The sequence below is a fragment of the Otolemur garnettii genome, unplaced genomic scaffold (assembly GCF_000181295.1).
Source record: "Otolemur garnettii isolate 467f Iridium unplaced genomic scaffold, OtoGar3 scaffold00234, whole genome shotgun sequence".
NCBI classification, from domain to species: domain Eukaryota; kingdom Metazoa; phylum Chordata; class Mammalia; order Primates; family Galagidae; genus Otolemur; species Otolemur garnettii.
Window position 1 is genome coordinate 1356546 of NW_003852629.1, and position 8364 is coordinate 1364909.

The 8364-nt window shown below is 39.7% G+C and overlaps 1 protein-coding gene across 1 annotated transcript in view; it reads left to right on the forward strand.

Annotated features, from left to right (window-relative positions):
* CLVS1 (clavesin 1) overlaps positions 1–8364 on the forward strand; it is a 188172-nt gene that overhangs the window by 147718 nt on the left and 32090 nt on the right. The window lies entirely within an intron of this gene.

Here is an 8364-nt window from a genome sequence, read left to right on the forward strand (position 1 = left end):
GACTGGGCGCTGCGTCCGTGCACAGCTCTGAATGGTGGACTAGGTGCTGCGTCCGTGCACAGCTCTGAAGGTGATCATTGTGATATTCAGCAGTATACCTGAAGGGCTGTGATGTATCACTTTTTCTGGATGAGTTTGTGGACTTAATTGTCTGACCTCAAATAAAAGGAATGGGCAAGGGATACTGTTTAGGTTGCAGCTAGGAAATGTTTTGTGCTTGATGTGCTGGTCTGGACCAATTTGGTAGAAGGCAAGTTTTGTTCCATACGGTTAGGAACTGTTCGAGAGTCTGTAAAGAAAACTTTATCTTCTAGCTAACTCTGCAGAATATAACGAAGGCCCTCTGAACCTCAAGAGAATACAGGGTTGGTGTAGCCTCTCAGGTGTCAACAGTGCCTGCTAGGAGCTTATGTTCTAGGCCAATCCATTACCTGTTAGGATGGTGTGCAGGTGCCCAGCTCCCTCCCCCGTGAGCACACTCTCTTCTCTCTCATGCTCACTACAGGTAACAATGAGAAAAGCCTTTGCTATGTACCTGTTAGGGCATGAACTTTCCATTTTCTCGCAAATGGTGGGGGGATATGTCACTTCCAAACCAATACCTTCATTTAGTATGAGAGAAACTCATCGCCATAAAATATGTGGAGCATTTTTAATCATCTCTTTCGCATCAACGAAGCCCATACACGCTGCTGAAATATTTTCATGTGCCTGCTTTGATGTGGGAAGTCGGTGTCATTGGTAGGACAAAAATCAACTGAATAGATAAAGTCTGACTTCCTGCTATGTGCTTACACCCTGTGCAAATCCACACACGTGCAGTTATAGCAGTGAACAGGTGCAACGCCCAAACCCTGAGAGGTAGCCTTCCTTAGCCCGGGGGAAGAGGCATAAGGACAGCTGCTGTGTCACCCCCTGTCTTTTCTTCTGCCTGTTTTGCTGATTGATTTGAGTTCCCTATAGATTCTGGTTATCAACCCTTCTTCAGATTCATAACATCCAAATGTCTTTTCCCATTCTGAAGGTTGTCTGTTTGCTTTCATTGTTGTGGTAGCTGTGCGGAAGTTTTTTAGGTAAATTAAGTCCCATTTATTTATTTTTGTTGTTCTTGAGACCTTTTCCCAGAGAATTCTTAGTAGGTGAGAGGAGTTCACTGTATTAGCAACTTTGAGTGGTCCTGTTCCAGTTTTCACCTAAGAGCAGGAGACCAGGTGAGCACAGAAGAGAGTCAGGGCGTCCACCGTGAAGGACGCTCCCAAGCCGAGCTGTCTTGAGTTGAGGTGAGTATGAAGCCTGTTATTTAGCATGTGAGCTGTGAGATTACAAATATTAGAAAATAGCGCTAGTAAGTGCTTTGTTATCCAGAAGAGCCAACTGCCACCAGTAACGTCTGTATCTGATTGACAAGGAAAGACGGAGGAAATGTGCTTGCCGGGATCCTGTTGCTCCTAAACTCTGATCCAGCACCACACAAGCCTACGCTTGCAGAGTGCCAGTGTGAACATGAAGCGTGAAGTGCACATTAAAACATTACGTGTGTTTCTAACACATTGTTAGAGTCACTTGACACTGTCCAAGACTCCCCCCCCCCAAAATAAAGAGCCCCTTGGACAGAATATCCTGAAATGTATCCTGTATCTTACAATTTGCCACGTATATCATGTATCTTACAATTTGCCATGGCACTTTTTGTTTATTTGTTTGTTCTTTGAGACAGAGTCTCATTTTGCCCAGGCTAGAGTGCCGTGGCTCATCCTAGCTCACAACAACCTCAAACTTCTGGGCTCAAGTGATCCTCCTGATTCAGCCTCTCAAATACCTGGGATTACAGCTGCATGCCATAATGCCCAGCTAATTTTTTTTTCTATTTTTGGTAGATATGAAGTTTTACTCTTGTTCAGGATGACCTCAAACTCCTGAGCTCAAAGGATCTTCCTGCTTCAGCCTACCAGAGGTGCTAGGATTATAGGTGTGAGCCACCACACCCAGCATTTTTATTTGTTCTTTTAACATCCCTACTAAGACATAAAAAACCATCCTTCTTTCATATTTCAAGATGCAGAACATCCCATCACCACATGACAATAACTTTCTTAGCCATGCCACTCCCCTCAGCCTTACCCACTCCTTAACTCTTGGCAGCCACCAATCTGTTCTTTTTCTGTAATTGTGTCATTTTAAAACTGTAACATAAATGGAATTATATAGTAAGTAACTCTTTGGAATTGGCTTTTTCATTCAGAAAAATTCTCTATTTACCCCTAAATTCTACATATATCAATTGTTCCTTTTAATTGCTGAATAGTATTCCATGACAACCACACACTAGTTTATGTAACTGTTTGCTTATTAAGGAAGGGCATGTTGGTTGTTTCCACTTTTTAGCATTTAAAAACAGAGCTGCTATGAACACCTGAGTATCAATTTGGGAGTGAATATTAAGTTTTTCTTTCTTTTCTTTCTTTTTTTTGCAGTTTTGGCCGGGACCGGGCTTGAACGGCCACCTGGGGTATATGGGGCCGGCACCCTACTCCTTGAGCCACAGACACTGCCCATAAGTTTTTTATTTCTCGAGATAAATTTTCAGGAGGATAATTGCTAGGTCATACGGTAGTTATATGTTTAGTTTTTTTTAAAAAAAAAACTGCCACATTGACTTCCAGAGTGGCTACACCATTTTACATTCTCATCATCCGTAAATGAGTAATATGAGTAATAGAGTTTCTCCACGTCCTCACCAGCATTTGGAGTTCTCACTACTTTTTAAGCCTTTCAAATGGGTTTTTGGTATGATATTTCACTGTGTTTTTCATTTGTATTTCACTAATGAATTAATGATGTGGAATATCTTCTCATAGGCTTATTTGACACCTGTATATTCTGCTCAGTAAAATGTTCCTTTGGGTCTTCTGCCCTTAGTCTGGTTAGATTCTGCCTGTCTTCCCACTGTCGTCTTTGAGAACGCACCCCATGGTCTTGGTACTAGTCCTCTGTTGCATATGGAGTTTGCAAATATTTTCCCTCAGACTGTGTTTTCTCTTTTAATCCACTTCACATGAGCTGTCACAGAGAACCAGCTTTTAATTTTTACTGTAGCCAATTTGTTATTTTTTGTTCCTTTTATAGATTATACCTTTGTATAATCTATATACAGTTGACTTTTTTTCTTAGATTTGACTGTTGTAGTCAAAATTCTTTGCCTAGTTCTAGATCTTGTAGGTGGTCTCCCATATATTTTTTGAAGTTTCATTACATTTAAGTTCCTGATCCATTTTAATTTTTGTAAGAGATGGGAGGTTTGTCAGGTTCACTCTTCTTTACCCGGAGATGTGCGATTGCTCCAGCACTATTTGTTGAAAAGCATCTTTCCTCCACTGAAATGCTTTTGTGCCTTAGTCAGAAATCAGTTGGGCACATTCTAGGTTCTGTATTCTGTTTCCTTGATCTGTACACCTTTTCCTCCCCTGTTACTATGTAATAAGCCTTGAAATTTGGTAGAATTAGAATTTTCCCTTCTGTCAGGGGTCTTTAGGCTCTCCAGCTGTCTTGTAGTTCTGGTCAACTCACTCAGCAGAACAAGCAAGTCTGCCTGGGTTAAAGTGAAAGCGAAGTGAAAAGGGAAGGAAATAAAGCAGCCAGGAGGATCTCTGGTGCAGCGGAGCAGAAGCAAGGTTTATTGAAAGTATAGACTTTTCCAGAGAGAGTGGGACAGGGTCCACCTCACAAGGGAGAGGAGCCGCTGTCCCAAACACAGAACACAGCACACAGTAGATAAGTGTCTTATCTCGGCTCCCCCTCTAATTACCGATAAAGCTTTCCATTGATCCCCCTGGCCCCTTAAGTCTTCCTGTTTACTTCTCATTGGTCACAGATAGCCTCAGTTATGGCACGTGGCCAGTGTCCTTTCCCTTTTTAGCCATACTTGCTACCTGCTATTTTCCTGATAATTGTAATAGTGGCGACATTAGTACCATGATCTGTGTGGCATTTGTGGTATTGCCCCACTTTGTGTTACCAGCTGGAAACTGTATTTATGGACTTGGTTAACAGAGTTGTGATAGAAACACTTTGCTTCCGGGCACTTTTAACCTTCTTAGCTAGGAAGCCAGACCCTTCTCTAATTTCCCTGTAGCCCCTTGCTGTCCCGAATCACCGTCCACTTTATCCTTTTTCAAAGTTGTTGTAACTATCGTAGGGCCTATACCTTTCCATATAAATTTTAGAATAATTCTACCCAATACTAGCAAAAAGAAAAATCTAACTCAGAGTTTTTTAAACATTGCCTTAAACCTGTTTCTTAATTTGCGGGAACAGCATATACATTACATTGTCTTACAATCCACACACATAATATATTTCTCCATTTATTTAGATCTTTTTTTATTTCTTTCATTAGCGTACAAATTCTGAAGGTGTTTTGTTAGATTTACACATAAGTATCTAACATTTTGAGCAACTATAGATGACAATGTATTTTTAATTTTGGTTTCTTCATGTTTATTGTTAATATAAAGAAACAATTTTTTTTATGTTTATCTTATGTCCTACAGCATTGATAAATGCATAGACTATTTTTAGGAAGACTTTTTGTGGATTCCTTGGGATTTTCTAAGTAGACAATCACATTATTTGCAAATCAAGACAGTTTTCTTCCCTCCCTTTCAATCTGTGGGCATTTTATTTCCTTTTCTGGTCTTATTGCTGCGGCTGGAGCTCTAGTGTTTTACTGAATAAGACTGATGAGCTCAGATACACTTGCCTTGTTCCTGATCTTAGGGAAAAGTATTCACTTTCTTACCATAAAGTATAACATTAGATGTAGGTTTTTGGCAGATATTTTAAAATCATGTTTAACTCAATTTCTATTTTTCTGAGAGTGATGTGTTTTGAATTTAAAAAACATGCAAAATCAGAAGAGAATGAAGTAACCTTAAAGAAGTCTAAAAACTGAGAAAAGTTGGCCCTACCCAACCTGACTTTACTCTCATGCACTGAGAGTAAGCGTCCCAGGACTCTCTGCTCTGAGGAATTTGAACCTGCGAACTAAATGGAACTATGAATCAAATAGTAATTGTTGAAAATGCAAAACATGTCTGCTTATCTACATTTAAGGCCTTTACTCGCTGAAAGATCACAACTTCACATTGAGATCCCCACAAAATGAAAGCTACTGACCCCAGTAACGCAGGGCACAGGTAGAACTCAGGTTGGAGGAGGCAGGAGAGGGTCAAAAGCACAGAGTGCCTTGTTCAGTTGCAATTTTTGGCAAATACAGTGGTTGCCATGTAGTGGACACCCATAAATGTGTGCTGAATTGAAGAGGTGTGAGGTATGAAGTAATGGTTTAGGGAAGAGTTAAAGACACTAAACACATCAAATAACTATTGATTTGGTTTTGCCCACTATTCAATATGTGAAATCAAATATATACAATTGTATCAATGAATAGTGCTTAAGTCTAATTTTTTTTTTCAAATATGGTCCCACTGAGAAAGGATGGAAGGGAAGAGAAGTGACGAGTTAGCAGAGTAGGGTAACCCCGAGTGCTGTTCATCAAGATGTCTAGTTCTCTTAGTAGGCACGTGATAGAATTTTACTTTCTGAGGGCCTGAAATTCAGGCATGTGTTTGACCTATAACATGTGACAGATGGAGCATGTCACTTTGGGGGCCAACTTTAAGGGCTAAGGTCTGATTTTTCCAAGTCGTTTCCCTATGGCAGGCAGCACCGTTCCAGACCGGGCAGGCTGCATTCCTGGCTGAAGAGCAGAAACATTCGTGTGAGCAAAAAATCAAGCCAGGAAGAACAAAAATCAAACATGACATTTAGTATGTGCGAGGAATCAACTGTAATCATTTTAAATGATAAAAAAAAAGCAAGGGCTGTTTGTTACTATGACATTATATAACCCGTCCTAAATCACAGGAAATAGTAAGAGTATGTTTTTGCAGTGGGGTTATAGGTGATTTTTCTTTTTAAAAAACTCTTGTAATTTTTAATTTTTAAAATAAAATTTTTATTTATTTTTGACTTTTCTAGACTTTGCATTTTTTTATAATAAAGAAAATTATTTTTAAATAAAATGGGGAAACAGACATTTTATGATTGAAATATGTTTGTGATTTGAAATGATGTTATATTTTATTGATAAATGTATAAAATGTATAGAATTAATGTGATTTTCTTGAACTTAGGATATGTCTTGGTACCAACTCTTTAGTCTCCAGGAACTCTGAAAGACAAAGTCTCATGGAATCAGGGCCTGCTATCTTGAGATAGGTCTGTTCTAGCTGCCTCTTAGAAATACACTTCTATGAGGGTGGTGGACCCCTGAAGGTCTTGGGAGACTTCTGTGGGACTGAAAACTTTCCCTGTGGCTGCAGCTTCAGGCAGAGGTGACCAGCAATAAGGTGTGAACCGTAACAGGGTTCTGTTTGCCAATTTTTCCCTCCCTTACTTTCCCCTGTGCACCACACACATACACACACACACACACACCCCATTATTAATGGCATGGCTGAGCTCATTCAGAAATAATCAGAACATGGGCATATTGCCTTTATTTGACAGGAGGGCCTGTCATTTAAATTTTATAGAAGGCACATGAAGAAGAGTGATTCTGTTTCTACTCTACTGCAAGCCAGAAACTCCAAGGCATGGGCATTACACGTATTTGTCTGCACATGTCCCTGGCTGGCTGAATGAAAGCAATAAAAACCCACACCTTCCATCTGGCAGACTCGTCAGCCTGGGCAGCTAGGGAGAAAGGACAGGGCCTCAGCTCTGTAAGTTTTTCTTTTGGAAGACAATTTTTGGTGACTTTGATGATTGAGGTTTCACACACAAAAACAAAGAGTCTCTAGGTATTTTTAAAAGGTTAATATTTTGTGGTTTTGTCCCATTGTCTCTCAAGTATTGTTTTGAATTTTCTTCTATTTTGACTAGAAATATATTATGTGACAGGACATCAACAGACATGGAACTCTCTTATTACTCTTATTGGTCCTACTAAAAAAAGATAGCAAAGCCCTGGTTTTATAAATACAGGCTTTACCCTTGTTCTTTTCTATAGCCCCTCAGAGCCCACAGTTAGTGTTTGATGTAAAGAATTACACTTCTGAATAAGATGGCAAAAGGCCAAAAGATTGAGGCTAGTGCATAGCACTTATTGCAAAGAAAAAACTTCAGGGAATGGTCTGTTTGTGGTTTTGTTGTTTATTTGTTTTTATTTTTTATTTAAGGAAACAAAGAACTTTTAGAGCCTGAACTATACCCCCAAATAAAGATATCCTTATTAAGAGCTTTTACATTTCTAGAGTTAGATTTATAATAGTGAAAGATCTTGACAAACGTTCAAATTAGTATAAATAATCTCTCCATGCCTGTACTTGGTGGTTCCATTAAGTTTTTAAAAATAAGAGAAGCACAACAAAAAATAAATTGTCCACTTTAGCCTTCAAACTATTTAATTTATTTCTGTTCAATAATATGTCTAGAGAGAGGCAAAAATTATTTTTAAGTTTTTCAAATGTCAACCCTTAAGCATAGTTCCATGTACTTACGTTGGAAACTAGGTCTTGGTGTAAAAGACGCCTAGGGATCCTATAGACTCAAAGGGCTCTCAAAAAAAGTTAATAACCCTTTTTCCTTGTTACTAAAAAAGACTCAGGCAGGGTATTTCATAAACCCACAGGGAACCATGAGCCGCTTGCTCTGCTGGCTCAGACAGCAGGCTCCTTCCTCTTCCACCTGATCTTGCTAACATCCTACAAAGATGTTTGTTGCAATGAAATGGATTGATGGCAAACTTGGCAGTTTCCTTAGCCGTTGTGGATGCTTGCTCGCTTTTAATTCTGTTAACCAAGATGAACCCAATCTGCTGAAGCCATTCATCAGATCTCAGGACTTGGTCCTGTGGGACTAGCTCCAACTTTGTGGCCAGGTCTCTTGTTCTGTAAGTCTAACTGGCACTGATACAGCTTCCCAGCATCTACAACATAAGCTGACAGAGATTCCAATGCCCCAATTTGAATTTTGACATTGGAATGATTTTTTAAAATGTTCTTACTTCCTGATATACTTCCAAAACGTGTTGGTCTGCAGAAAAGGAAGTTCATGTTCCCCTACTCTGGGGATGGTCGACAAGCCCTTCAACCAACACGTGTCCTTTCCTTGGGACCCACTGTGCCCCCTGGTGACATAGGAGTCAGTGCTTCAATCTGTGGGAAAGTGTGTGGGCAAACATTGTTAGACCTTAGTTCAGGGGTCCTCAAACTTTTTATTTATTTATTTATTTTGAGACAGAGCCTCAAGCTATCCCCCTGGGTAGAGTGCCATGGCATCACAGCTCACAGCAACCTCCAA